We start from the raw sequence: 15,329 nt of genomic DNA on the forward strand, positions 1-15,329 counted from the left end.
TGTGTTATTTTTGAGTGGCGGGAATAATAGGACTTGCACCTAATCAAGGAAAGGAATTCCAAACAAAAGCTTGGGTGGGGTTTCCTGGGCAGAAGCGTGATATTGTAATAAATGGGAAGCAGGGTTCTACAGTCCAATCTCTGGTCTGATTACACAAATTATAGCAAAGGGCCTGTTTTCAAAGGAATGTAACACACCCCACTGCGGCCTCTCTTCAGCGGGTGTGTCTTCATTTCCTCAAGCTCCTTCCTTAACAGCTAGTGCCTTCACCAGAGGAACTGAGGGCCCTATGCCGAATAATTAAGATGCCTTCTTTAGGGTCTCTGCCTTGGGGCCGTTTTACAGGTGAGTTTACTTTATGCTAAAGTCCTTTAGAGACTCCTGTGGCTAAATTCCCTGCCCTTCTCCTACATTACTGAGCAGAAAGCCAATACAGGAGGCTGACCTTCCAGTCAGAATTGCCAGCATTTCCAAGCACTAATGAGCCAAGTGCGTTGTATGGGGTGGAGGGGTGGAGGAAGGCATTTAGATGAAAAGTATGTCTGTCTGTCTCTCTCTCTCTCTCTTTTTTTTTTTTTTCCAAAAGGTGCACTATCCTTTGTCACTCTTCCTGATGACCTGCTGCTGTCCCTGGTCTTCAGATCCCCACCCTGGCCTCCTCTCCTTCCCTTTCCGACTCCCTGGGCTCAGCCAGTTGAGCCACTCAGGAACTCTGCCTGCTGCTGGCTCTTGCAGTATCAGGCTCCCTATCTCCCTTTTTCTTTCCTTTCTTTTCCATCTTCAGATTTTAACATCCTTTCCTCAAGAAAGCTCCCTGTCCTTACCCTTCCTGGACTTCCCCTGAGTCTCTGTTAGATCTGTGGAGCATGCTGGGTTCACGTTTTGACCTGTTATCTCACCCAGTATTAACTGATACCTTTGCCTCTTTTTCCTTTTTAACTTATAAGCTCCTCAAAGTCCAGAACTGTCCATCTTCAAATTTGTGATATTTATGCCGCATAACAGATGTATTTTGATCATAGCCCTACAAATGTAGTATTAAAAAAATTTTACACCATTTTGGTTGATTTTTACCATGTATCTTGTTGCCTTGTCTCTGTTTAACTTCAAGATGCAAGGAGCCCAGTAACTGTGTGGCAAGGCATCACTGGGATAGTTGCCTGACACCTGATATCCTGGATTATCACCCTCATCTCTGACGGGGGATGTGTTCTGGGTACTGCAGAATCTGAAAGGCAAGATGAAATCATACAGGTGCTGGTGCCTGCCTCCTCTTTGCCTGTCTGACACAGACTCCCTCTACTCCCTCTTGGCTCTGCCCCTTCCACCCTTCCTGAACATCTCCCATTCATTCATTCATTCATTCATTCATTCAATTTTTTATTTCTGTAGATTTTTGGGGAACAGGTGGTATTTGGTTACATGAGCAAGTTCTTCAGTGGTGATTTCTGATATTTTGGTGCACCCATTACCTGAGCCGTATCCACTGAAGCCAAGTTGTAGTTATTTATTCCTCACCCCCTTCCAACCTTTCCCCCTTGAGTCCCCTAAGTCCACTGTATCATTCTTATGCCTTTGCATCTTCATAGCCTAGCTCCCACTTAAAAGTAAAAACATATGATGTTTGGTTTTCCATTCTTGAGTTGCTTCATTTAGAATAATAGTCTCCAATTCCATCTAGGTTGCTGCAAATGCCATTAATTCATTCCTTTTTATGGCTGAGTAGTATTCTATCAGTCAACAGTTTCTTTATCAACTCGTTGACGGATGGGCATTTGGGCTGGTTCCACGTTTTTGCAATTGTGAATTGTGCTGCTATAAACATGCGTGTGCAAGTATCTTTTTTATATAATGACTTCTCTTCCTGTGTGTAGATACCCAGTAGTGTGATTGCTGGATCAAATGGTAGTTCTACTTTTAGTTCTTTAAGGAATCTCCACACTGTTTTCCATATTGGTTGTACTAGTTTACATTCCCACCAGCAGGGTAGAAGTATTCCCTGTTCACCACATCCTCACTAACTTCACCAAATTTGATTATTTTTTGAGTTTTTGATTATGGCCATCATTGCAGGAATAAGGTACCTCCTTCTGGCTTTTGTTTTCTTTTGTTTTCTTTTGTTTTCTTTTGTTTTGTTTTGTTTTGTTTTGTTGAGATGGAGTCTTACTCTGTTGCCCAGGCTGGAGTGCAGTGGTATAATTTTGGCTCACTGCAGCCTCTGCTTCCTGAGTTCAAGTGATTCTCCTGCCTCAGCTCCTGAGTAGCTGGGATTACAGGTGCGTGCCACCACGCCCAGCTAATTTTTGTATTTTTAGTAGAGATGGGGTTTCACCATGTTGGTCAGGCTGTTCTTGAACTCCTGACCTTGTGATCCACCCGCCTTGGCCTCCCAAAGTGCTGGGATTATAGGTGTGAGCTAGTGTGCCCAGCTGCATTGTGGTTTTGATTTGCATTTCCCCGGTCATTAGTGATGTTGAGCATTTTTTCATGTTTGTTGGCCATTGGTATATCTTCTTTTTGAGAATTGTCCATTCATGTTCTTAGCCCACTTTTTGATGGGATTGTTTATTTTCTTCTTGCTAATTGAGTTCGTTATAGATTCTGGATATTAGTCCTATATCAGATGTATAGATTGTGAAGATTTTCTCCCACTCTGTGGGTTGTCTGTTTACTCAGGTGACTGTTCTTTTTGGCATGCAAAAGCTCTTTAGTTTAATTAAGTCCCACCTTTTATCTTTGTTTTTATTGCATTCGCTTTTGGGCTCTTGGTCACAAAATCCTTGCCTAAGCCAGTGTCTAGAAGGTCTCCCATTCCTGTGTCTGTTGCACATTGCACATGCTGGGCCTGCTGTCTCTTGTGATGGGCACAGTGACCTGTCATTCTGCCAGGGTTGGCTTCTCTGGTTTCCTCTGAGAAGCCTTCTGTGATTCCTTCAGCTTCCCCCACCCTGCCCTGAACTCTGTGGTTGAAAGCTCCCAGTGTGCCTCACATTTTATTGTAATCATTTGTTTATGAGTGTCTCCTCTCACTGGATGGAAGGGGGCAGGGCTCTCAGGCAGGGAGACTTAGCCTTACTCCTTTTGGTATTGCCCAGCATGTAACCAGGTACCAGGCATGCACTAACTACTAGGTGATCCAGTAAGTTATTTGTAAGGGACATTTTCTTCTTTAAATAATGAGTTTTAAAAAGTTCTTAGTGGTGGTATTTTGAGTTTTAGAATTATTGCGCATGTCCTAATATAGTTAAAAGTTTGGGGCTAGGCCGGGTACAATGGCTCACGCCTATAATCCCAGCATTTTGGGAGGCCGAGGCAGGTGGATCGCTTGAGATTGGGAGACCAGCCTGACCAAAATGGAGAAACCCTGTCTCTACTAAAAATACAAAAATTAGCCAGTTGTGGTGGTACATGCTTGTAATCCCAGCTACTTGGAAGGCTGAGATAGGAGAATCGCTTAAACCCAGGAGGCAGAGGTTGTAGTGAGCCAATATCGTGCCATTGCACTCTAGCCTGGGTGACAAGAGTGAAACTCTTATCTCACAAAGCAAATAAATAAAAAATAAAGTTTGGGGCTCTGCACTGTGCAATTCTGTTTTACAGATAAGGGAAAGGAGACTCAGAATCGTTAGCCTCCTACCTTGTAGGAGGCAGGATGGTGCCTCAGCCTCAGGTCTTCAGAGTCGTCCTCTGGTGGGCTTCTCCCCAGACAAGATAGAGTCCTGGAGACTTCATGAAAGTGTTACGCTGGCAGGAGATTTCTGGTGTCCGCCTGGGGTGGAGAGGCTGGACTCCAGGGAACAGGAAGGGCTTTCAGAATTATCTCTGATACAGTCCAGAGCTGACCTTGTCACAGGTTGGTAGCAAGACTCATTTCAGTCTGCAAAGTGGGAAGATTTCAGAGACAAATGAGAAAGGAGAGATGAGGTTCTGTGAGCATTACAGAAGGTTGTGCTGAGGTTAGAGGTTAGCCTTACCCCCGGATTATATACCTTATAGATTTTCTTACGGATTTTACTTTTGTGTTTTTTTTCCCTGTGTACATTAATTTTCCTGTGCTGTGTAAGGTACTGCATTTCTGGACCAAGCATAGTGGCTCACACCTGTAATCCCAGCACTTTGGGAGGCTGAGGCCAGGAGTTCGAGATCACTTGAGGCCAGGAGTTCGAGACCAGCCTGGCCAACATGGCAAAAGCCCATCTCTACTAAAAATACAAAAATTAGTCAGGCATGGTGTTGGGTGCCTGTACTCTCAGCTACTAGGGAAGCTGAGGCAGGAGAATCGCTTGAACCCAGGAGGTGGAGGTTGCAGTGAGCTGAGATTGCACCACTTGACTCCAGCCTGGGTGGCAAACAGAGGCTCCGTCTCCAGGAAAAAAAAAAAAAGGGAAACTGCATTCTGCCCACTGAGACACACATACTCAGAAATGCTTATAAATATCCCATTGTTGCCTTCATAATTAGCCCAGAGGAGGAGAGATGCATGCAGGAGCTGCTAATTTGTGCTTGTCTGCTTGCTAGAGATTCACCAGCAGCAAACCCAGACAAGCTGTTAATAAGTGTTAAACACCACAGAGTCTGCATGCTGGGTTAAGTCTCAGCCAACACTCAGGGGACAAAAACCTTTCCCTTGTGGTAGCCTCTCTTGATTGCTGTGGTGAATAAAGTTCATAAATACCATTTTGAGAAGTATTTACAATATTCTTTGGTACAGTAAAATTTCATTAGTTTGGGATAATGGAAAGTCATCTAACCTAGAAGATATAGGGACAATTTAAAAACATTACTTAAAGTATATACATAATAAATTGCGCTTGACCAACAGATGGTATTTCTAAAAGAGGTTTATGAAATATGATCTGTGACACAAATTTAAGACATTATTGCCGATAGAGGGATTTAGGGGATCTATGGTAATAGGTGTTTAAGAGCAGCAATTAACATACCACTTCATGATTAAGTACTCCTGGATTGCTTAAGAGGCACTGCTTGGCAGCAGTTGGACCCTTAAATTCCTTACATAGCCCAGTGTTCATTTGAATGAACTTAAAACTATTTGCTACCCTCATTTTGCCACGTAAATGCTTTAATCTTCTAGGGTTATCTCACATTATGAATGAGTGTGGTCTACCTGAAGGCCATGAGTGTGGTCTACCTGAAGGCCATCCATCCTCCTGTATTTCAAATCAGCAAATATTTGAATGTGTGCAGTGTGCAGCCGTGTTGGTCAGCTTTTAAATAACAAAATGTATTTCCCGCCCTCAGGATGTTTGCAGTCCACTGTGTAGGATTGACAGAGAAACTGGCATAGCATTGTCAGGGGTTGGGCTTTGGTGTTGGATAGCTCTGCTGTTTACTAGCTGTGTGTGTTCTTTTACCTCTTTTTTGGAGTCTCACTCTGTGGCCCAGACTGGAGTGCAGTGGCGCAATCTCAGCTCACTGCAACCTCCGACTTCTGGATTCAAGCAATTCTCCTGCCTCAGCTCCTGAGTAGCTGGGATTATAGGTGCACGCCACCACATCCGGCTAACTTTTTGTATTTTTAGTCGAGACAGCTTTCACCATGCTGGCCAGGCTGGTCTCAAACTCCTGACCTCATGATCTGCCCACCTCGGCCTCCCAAAGTGCTGGGATTACAGGCATGAGCCACCACACCTGGCCTCTTTTACCTCGTAAGCCTCAGCTTCTTCATCTGTAAAAATGAGGATGATGATACATTTTAGGGTTATTTTGAGGAAAAGTGAGGTAACTCACGTAAACTGTCAAGCATAAGTGTTCATTGTTTATCTGGTGTAGCTGCTGCTGATGCAGTAAAGAAGCGACTGAGATAAAGCATGGCAAATGTTCAGTGAGACTAGGTCTGTGCTGTGTCCTGAGAATACACAGGTGTGAACAAATAACTTCTAACACCACTGGTGGGGGGTTGGAGTGGGAGCCAGATTGACCAGTAGCTGGGGAAAAAGTTAGAAGGCTACAGATGAGCAGGACATCAGTACGTCTCGGTTCTTTCATTTGGCAAACAGTTTTGGAGATTTATGGTGTGCCAGGCACTTCACCAGGCACTGGGATTATAGGAGTGAGTCAGAAAAGATTAAAACCTCGTTGGAGCCTACATTCCTGTGGGAGAGAGAAGGGAAGTGCACACTCGTGTGTGTAAGAACACTGGGGTGAGGCTATAAGATGGGTTCTAGGAATGTGGAGTAATTAAAGGTGGCCAGAAAGTAGAGGGGTGTGCATGCAGTATAGGGGAACTGGGTGACGAGGCTTAGGAGGGAAGTACGCACATATTTGGGAAGTCCTTATGAGTGTTTCTAAAAAACCCCTGGCAGCATTGAGTAGCTACAGGAAGCTTTCCTTTCCTTTCCCTTTTTCTTTTCTTTTTTGAGATAGGGTCTTGCTGTGTTGCCCATGTATCTCAAAAAAATAGGCACTGGGGCTCAGTGGCACAAGCACAGCTCACTGCAGCCTCAAACTCCTGGGCTCAAGGAGATGCTCTCGCTGCAATCTAAGGTCTTGCTATGTTTCCCAGGCTGGTCTCAAACTCCAGGACTCAAGTAGTCTCCCTGCCTCACCCTTTCAAAGCGCTGGGATTATAGACATGAGCCACTGCACCCAGCCTACTCTTTTTTTAAAATATATAAATATCTTTCTCTGCTGTCATTGTAAGATTATAACGTTTGTTATATAAAATATATAGTGTCTGTATATTTTATATATAGATTATATTTTATATACAGATTATATTATATGCTTTACATATAAAGAATTGTGTAACTATTCTATATAGAGAAAATTTTATATTCTATATATAGCATATATAGGACAAATATAGAATATATATAGAATATACATAGAATATAGAATATTATAGAATATAGAATTTACATAGTATATATAGTTACATACTTCTTTATATAGAATATATAGTTAAATAATTTAGTTATCTTTTTTATCCACTTATTATAGAGTAAGCATTTTCTCAGATTCTCATAAACAGTATTTTACTGGCCAAGTAGTATCCAGTCCAGAGTATAAAACATAGTTGTCTTAACCAGCTGTTTCTTTTGGATCATTCAGTTGTTTCCAAGACCTTGTTAGCATACAGAATGACTGTTTAGCATCTTTATATGTGAAAGCATTTCTGCATCTGAGATGATTTCCCAATGTTAAATCTGCAGCATTGTGATTACCAGTTCAAGGTACTGGACATTTTCAAAGATGTTTGAAGTTTGAGACATTGTGAGAGTACTTCCCTAAAAGATTGCACTGACGAAAAATTTGTGTAAACCTCTCTGTGTCGTGGAGACACCTGGAGGCATGGTGACGGTGGATTTGAGCAGCAAGATGCTGGCAGGAGTAACAGCAGTTAGGAGACAGCACCTCTCCCAAGGCGATGGATGGCATTGCTGAGGAGGAATGAGGGGACAAGCCAGGAGCGGTGGCTCACACCTGTAATCCCAGCACTTTGGGAGGCTGAGGAGGGTAGATCACTTGAGGCCAGGAGTTTGAGCCAGTGCGACAAACATAGCAAAACCCCATCTAGTAAAAATATAAAAAATACCCTGGCGTATTGGCTTGCGCTTGTAATGCCAGCTACTCAGGAGATTGAGGCAGGAGAATAGTTTGAACCTGGGAGGTGGAGGTTGCAGTGAGCTAAGATCATGCTATTGCACTCCAGCCTAGGCGCTAGAGTGAAACTCTTTGTCTTAGGGGGAAAAATGAGGGGACCTTGCTTGAATGTGAAATGTGTAGGCTTGTGGCACGTCATGAACTGCAACCTGGCATGCTGAAGATGATGCCTTTTGGTTTAGGACCTCCAAAATTCACTCTTCCCTTTCCCCTGTAGTCTGTACCTTATAACCATTTGTGTAAATGTCACTATCCTCTACTGAATTGAGTTCTCTGAGCCTATGACCACAGATATTAGCATTTTTATGTCCCTAATTATTGTTTAATTAAGGTCTATGAAATGTGGGGGTGAAGGGAGAGGGAGCTGGCCAGGGAGTGTGGCTTGGGCAAGGAACGTGGCCCTTGTCCGGTGTGGCTGGGACTGGTGGGGCTGGGCAACAGGAGGGAGCGGCGGAAGGGGAGAGACAGACCTCCCTGCCCTGGGTCAGGCAGAGTTGAGCCCCAGCAGGCAAGGGTGGAAGATTTGGCTCTCCATTGTGGCTCTGGTTTCATCACTGGGGCAACTCATTGCCCAGTGACCTGGGACAAATCATTGTGCTCTCTATGCTTCATTTTCCTCCGGAGGGGAGGGTGCCAGCAGTGACAATCTCTTAATTTTCTATGTATTTATTTTTATTGAGACAGTCTCGCTCTGTTGCCCACGCTGGAGTAGGTGGTGTGATTATGGCTCACGACAACCTCCGCCTCTCGGGTTCAAGCGAGTCTTCTGCCTCAGCCTCTCGAGTAGCTGGGACTACAGGTACGTGCCACCATGCCTGGCTTATTTTTGTATTTTTAGTAGAGACAGGGTTTTACTATGTTGGCCAGTCTGGTCTTGAACTCCTGACTTCATGATCCACCTGCCTCAACCTCCCAAACTGCTGGGATTACAGGTGTGAGCCACTGTGCCTAGCTGGCAATGTCTTTAAATGGAACATTGAACAATGATTTTTAGGTCTATAGGTAAGTGGTACAATTTAAAGAAAAGGCGGGGAGTAATGAAATAAAACTCAGAGGACTCACAGTAGTCCTCTTCAGAATGTTGAAAGCACAGTGCACGGCCCACCGGGAGTGCTTGGTCTGTGTTAGCAGTGGAGATTGATAATGACTGCCACTCATCTGAGGTTTGCCTTTCTCACTGACCAGCTGGGAATAGTGTGTTTCTTTGGGTGGTCTCTGCCCCTTGATGGATGGAAACACCTCTCTTGACCCTGCCCCTGAGCTTGTCCTTTGGAAAACATCCTTGGCCTGGGCTTTGGGGGCTGGGAACACATTCCCCAGCCCTGCCCTCCTGAGCTCTTCTGTAGCTGCTGGAAGAAGCACCAAAGGATGCCCAGCTGTGCCCTGCCCAGGTCCTTCTGGAATCCCGAGGCTGGATAACGCCAGTGTTAGAGCAATGTATGAGTTTTTGAGGGCTGCTGTAATACATTAGCACAACTGGTGACTTGTAGCAACAGGAATCTATCCTCTCCTAGTTCTGGAAGCCGAAAGTCCCAAATCAGTGTGTTGGTTGGGCCATGCCCTCTCCAAAGGCTCTGGGGAGAATCCTTCCTTGCCTCTTTCAGCTGCTGGTGGCTCCATGCCTTCCTCATCTTGTGTCTGTGTCACGCCACACTCTGCCTCTGTCTTCAAACAGCCTGCCTATTCTTTGTGACTTTTCTTCTGCCTGTTCTAAGGTCCCTTCTTATTGGATTTGGGACCCACCTGTGTAATCCAGGATGCTTTCATCTCAATATCTCTAATTGCATCTGCAGATATCATTTTCCCAAATAAGATCACATTCCCAGGTTCCAGGATTTAAGATGTAGGTATATCTTTATGTGGGGGCCACCATTCAACTCCTACAGGCCAGAAGTGGAGCTGTGCTCTGATGGGAAGACCAAAGGGTCTCCTCTGGGCACCTGAGTCACAGATATTTGGCCTGACCTGGCTCTAGAGCGTCTCTTCCCTCTTAGGGGAAGCTGAGAGATTAAGAAAGTGCCCAGCAGAAGGCAGGGTTTAGCCCTGCATTTGGTGCCCAGGATTGTCTCTCAGACACACTCTGCTACCCAGACTTTTTGGAAGGATGGCACAGCTCACGCGTGAGGTTGGTGCAGTCTGGAGTCAGAAATCTCTCTTGGCTTCTTATGTAAACAGTTGAACCCAGTGGCAGTAATTGTAGCTGTGGTTGGATTTTTGTGGTAAAGGGGAATGGCTGTGGAAAATGGAAGCTGGATAGCATGTGAGAGAAACTTTGTGATTGTGAATGATAGGCACAGCTGAATTTCACTTACCATAACAGTTTTATAAACACCCCACATAGGCTAATGCAAAGAGTATGATTCAAATGGGAAGCTATGATTGGTCATTGTGGAGGTCAAGTATAGGTTATATTTCAGGGTTAATAATCAAGCTAACTGACTTTAAAACTACAGTTGATGAAGCAGTAGTTTTGTGTGAGTTTCCCCTTTCTGCCTTGTTCCAGTCAAAGCTCTGTTCAGTTCTTTGGTGATAACTGTCCTCTCTCTTCCTCCTTCTCTATCTCTCTCCTCCGTTTGGTTTTCCTTATGCCAGCGCTGCTCCTCTTTCCCCTTTTCAAGACTCCTCAGTGCTGTTGAAAATATTAACAAGATTACCCTGTTGATGTGAATGTGTTTCCAAAGTAGTTTCAAAGTGGCACCATCCAAAAGCTTAGGAGGTTTTTAGGGATTGGCCTTTCTAGACCACATTCCCTCTGCCCCACCCACGGGGAGGGTGCCAGGCGGATCCCTGGCTTGGTTCCAAGTGTGTCAACAGCTTGTTGCTTTCTAGTTCAACAGGAGAGAATAATCTTGGGTAAACATGGCCGTTGGAAAAAAGCAAATATTTGTCTTGGAAGTTGCAGTCACTCAAGTGTTTAGCCCCTCTTGTGTTCCTGGGGACAAAGTGGGAGCTATGCCGGAAGGCATGGCATCAAATCTTACATCTGGTTAAGAAGCATTGGTAGGGACAGATAAATCAAGGACGTTTGGAAGGCCACGCCCTTTCTCCTTTCTTCTTTGCTTTTTTCTCTTTTTTTGTCCTGCTCGCTCTTTCTCCCGCCTTCCCTCTCTGAACAAGTCAGAATATTCCATTTTCCCTAATTTTTTGGTTGCTTAAGCTAGTGTTTCTCAACTTTAGCCTGTTGACATTTTGGACCAGGTCATTTTTTGTCATATGGTATAGTTCTGACCATCAGAGGATGTTAAGCAGCTACCTTGGCCTCTGGTCACTATGGCAATAGCACTCGGCGACAGTGGTGGCTACCAGAAATGTCTCCAGACAATGCTGAATGTCTCCTGGGCGGGAAAATTGCCCTTGGTTGAGAACCACTGGCTAAGCCAGTCTTCTCTAAGGTGGTAAATGTACTACTGGTGGTGTAGTGGAAGAAGCTTCCATGCATGGCCGTGTGTGTGTGTGTAGAGAGGAGTGGCAGTTGGATTCCTTAACCGTCACACTTTTTGTTTTTTGGTTTTTTTTGAGATGGAGTTTTGCTCTTGTTGCCCACGCTGGAGTGCAGTTGCATGACCTCAGCTTACCACCACCTCCCAGGTTCAAACTATTCTCCTGCCTCAGCCTCCCTAGTAGATGGGATTACAGGCATGTCTGACCATGCCCAGCTAATTTTTGTATTTTCAGTAGAGATGGGGTTTCTTCATGGTGGTCAGGCTAGTCTCAAACTCCTGACTTCATGTGATCTGCCCCCCTTGACCTCCCAAAATGTTGGGATTACAGGCATGAACCACTGGACCCAGCCTACATACTTCTTAAAGATCACTTTTCAACCCAGCCGTAGTCAGCCTGGCCATAATGTGGGTCTCACAGCAGCGAAGGCAGCTGGTGATGATCAGTCAACATGATTGGCTGTTCACTTTTCCAGCAGGTCTTAGCTTGCTTCCTTTTCAGGCTTATTGCTATTCCTCCCGTGGTTTTAAAATGCAGATGCCAGTTTGCACTGAGTGCTCGGGAGATGGGCCTGACACTTGGCACCTTTTGGTTGCGTTATTCCTCAGCCAGGCAGCAAAGCATGACAGGAGTCTATTGCCCATCACTCTTGTGAGTCAGTCAAACTTACTTCATGTCATCTTGGGGGAAAGTGCCGAACTGTAATGTCAAGGTGACATGCTCTTTGGGTAAATGTAGTTCCTGGACCTTCTCAAGCATGACTGCACTTTTTACAGCCAGCCAGTCTTGCTTCTTTAGAGAACTGAATAGAATCTATCTCTACGGAACTGTCCAACTACCCTTAAAACATTACCTATTTTAATCATTTTTTAAAAACACACTTTCAGAGTTTTGACTTTGTTGTAGTAATGTCATACTAACACAATGAAGTTAAAAACAAGGTACTTGCCTCCCATTTGTGTTTAGCTTTTTATTGGGAATTTTAAACATGTATAGGAGTTAGAGGGAATGGTAAGCTCCCACACATCGGCTTATCTCCAATTTTCTTTTCTTCTTTTCTCTTTTTTTTTTTGGGGGGGGATGGAGTCTTGCTCTGTTACCAGGCTGGAGTGCAGTGGCGTGGGGCGATCTTGACTCACTGCAACCTCCACCTCCTAAGTTCAAGCGATTCTCCTGCTTTGGCCTCCCAAGTAGCTGGGACTGCAGGCGCATATCACCACGCCCAACTAATTTCTGTATTTTTGGTAGAGATGGGGTTTTACCACGTTGGCCAGGATGGTCTCGATCTCTTTACCTTGTGATCCTCCCATCTCAGTCTCCCAAAGTGCTGGGATTATAGGCGTGAGCCACCGTGCCTGGCATTTTCTCCAGTTTTCTATACACAATCCATCTTGTTTTACCTAGAGTCCTCCTTTCTCAATTCACTCAATTATTTTGAAATAAATCCTCAACGTCACATCCTTTCATCTGTACATATTTCAGTATACAACTCTGAAGGGCTCTTTTCTCGAACACAGTTATAATCCCCCCAGATAAACGGACATCATTACACCTAACCATTCCTCACTATTAAATATTTGTTGTATTTGGTTGATGAATTTCTCACATATCTTGTGGTCTACCTTATAAGACCTCTTCATGTAATCAAAATCCTCAATGGCAGGACAGACCTGGAAGCTGTCTTTTGTGTCTGACGTGCTGATATTCGGGGCTGCTGAGCTTTGTACCTGGCACCTGGCAGGAACATCATAGTTACTTCCTTTTCCTCTAATTCCCTGTTATGCTCTTCCTTCCAGTTCTCTGGCTTGACACTGGGCATAGCACTGTCTTAAGGGAAATGTTCAGCTGGTGTGTGTCTTGATTGCTTGACAGTTCCTCCCCACATGCCTGCCCTTGGATGGGCTACTGTCATTACCATCTTTTTTTTGTAAGCCAGGGTCTTGCTCAGCTGTCCAGGCTGGAGTGCAGTGGCATGATCATGACTCACTGTAACCTCGACCTCCTGGGCTCAAGTGATCCTTCCACCTCAGCCTCCTACGTAGCTGGGACCATAGGTGTGTGCCACCACGCCCAGCTAAATTTTTGTTTTTGTGTTTTGTAAAGACAGGTTCCTACTCTGTTGCCCAGGCTGGTCTCAAACTCCAAGGCTCAAGCTGTCCTCCAGCCTTGGCCTCCCAAAGTGCTGGGATTACAGGCCAGCCTTTTTTCTCCCTTAGATGGAACCTTTTAGATCTACTGTCTGCCAGACTTTTCTATGCCAATATCTGGCACCAGCCTGAGTTCTGGATGTATGTGAACATGCTGTACTGACACTCGAAGCATTAGAGACTAAATTGAGTCCGGATCACTGCTCCCTGACACTTTGTTTGCAAGCTACCTTTGCGGCCTCTGCCTTTACTTGCTGTTGTCCCGGCAGGCCTCTCTGGGGAGGCTATGCCCCCTCCCACACCCCCACTGAACCTGGGTCTGGAGATGAGATCTGTGGGCACCTGACCCTCGATGGATTTTGGAATCCCGTGCTCTGTGCTTGTTTGCCACCTCCTTCTGTTGCGCTCTTCCCCTTCTTGGCCCCATGACTGCTCCCTTCCTTGTGCTGTCCTCTCCTGGCCAAGGCGTGGCTTCACCATGGAGCTGGTGCCCTGCTCATGGGCCTTCCCGGTTCCCACACCTCTCTTCTCATAGCTGATGGCTTCAGTGCCCCTACAGGCCAACCCATAACAACTCAGCCTCCAAGCTGACCCTTCCTTACCTGTCTGAAAGTCTTCCCCTCTAATCAGCAGTTGGTGTTTATAACCACATCCTGAGCCATGCGTGGTTTCCCCAGAAATGTTGCCCCCCCACCAACATGTTCTGTCTACCTTGAGCACACCGCTCACTGGCTCTTTGACCTCCCCAAAACCTTCCTGCAGAAACTTCTCCTTGTCCTCTCATTCTGGCAGGCACCCCGTCTCCATTTCCTTCTTTACCTGGCTCCACTGAGAGACCTGAGCCCTGGAGAACGCAGGTGTCGTGACCTCCTCTGCCCTCCAGCTGGCCCAGCCCTTGGATGTGTCATTAGAGATGGGTGCCAGCTCACATGAGGACCCACTACTTGGCTCGGCCCTCTTCCCACATGGCATCCTTCCAGTGAGCACACAGGTTCTTCAGGAAAAATGCAGCTCTTTATCCCTCCTCTTCAGCCCCTGCTTTTCATAGAGAACCCTCCTCCTATCTCGAGTGGATGACAGACGTCTTGTGGGGATATGCACCCAGCTTCCCTCCTCTCTCCCTAACCATGCTGCAGCCTGGGGGTGGAAGAACCTGCCCATTTCTCATCTCCTCCAGGGTCTCCTTTCCCCAGGAATCCTTTTCCTTCCCTGGGCCATGGTTTCTCTCTTTCCTTTTTTTCCTTCCCTTCAGCCTACAAGTTGCCCAAATCCCTGATTTTTTTTTTTTTTTTTTTTTTTTTTTTTTAAAACAACAGAAGGAACTCTCTGCAGAAACTTGAGAGGGATTCATTATTATTCCTTTCCATGAATGAGGACGCAGTGGCTTGGAGGGGAAGTGGCTGCTCAGGCTCCCAACTCTCTGATTAAAGTTGGAGGCAGGTTGGGAGCTCAGGCTCCTGATTCACTGAACATACCCTCAACTTTAGGTCAAAGGTGGGGAAAAGACGCAGCCCTTCCTGGGAGTCCCATCTTTGGTGCAGGGTTAAGGAAGGAGCCTTGGGACCAAATGAAATGACTGCCTCATTTGAGGAATGTCATTTGTGGAAGTCATTTGAGGCCTTAAGCTGCTTAACTCTCAACTCCTTGGTATTTTAGGTACCATCTGTCTTTCCATCTCAATTATGAATTCTCCAGGGACTGTCACCTCAATTTTTTTTTTGTTTCTTAGGATGCTTTGTGCATAGTTGATGCTTAGTAATGGGCTCTTACTCATCTAGAAATTTTTAGCCTTTGTCTTCAACTTGGAAGGGTTTTAAAGAACATGATTAGCCGGGTGTGGTGGCTTAGCCTATAATTCCAGTGCTTTGGGAGGCAGAGGTAAGAGGATCACTTCACCTGTGGCCAGAAGTTTAAGACCAGCCCAAGGAACATAGCTAGACCCCACCTCTTCAAAAATTAAATAAGAATTAAAAAATTAGCCAGGCATGGTGGTGCATGCTTGTAGTTCCAGCTACGTGGGAGACTAAGGAGGGAGGATTGCTTGAGCCCAGGTGTTTGAGGTTACAGAGGGCTATATCATACCACTGAACTCCAGCCTGGGCAACAGGGCGAGAC

The 15,329-nt window shown here is 45.5% G+C and overlaps 1 long non-coding RNA gene across 1 annotated transcript in view; it reads left to right on the top strand.

Moving 5' to 3' along the window:
- Nucleotides 1-211: 211 nt before the first annotated feature.
- Nucleotides 212-15,329, top strand: part of LOC119467909 — a 50,876-nt gene continuing 35,758 nt past the window's right edge. The window contains exon 1 of the long non-coding RNA XR_005196542.1: nt 212-345. This is a non-coding gene — a long non-coding RNA (uncharacterized LOC119467909). The remainder of the gene's footprint in view (nt 346-15,329) is intronic.

The sequence above is a fragment of the Cebus imitator genome, unplaced genomic scaffold (assembly GCF_001604975.1).
Source record: "Cebus imitator isolate Cc_AM_T3 unplaced genomic scaffold, Cebus_imitator-1.0 Scaffold350, whole genome shotgun sequence".
Lineage (NCBI taxonomy): Eukaryota > Metazoa > Chordata > Mammalia > Primates > Cebidae > Cebus > Cebus imitator.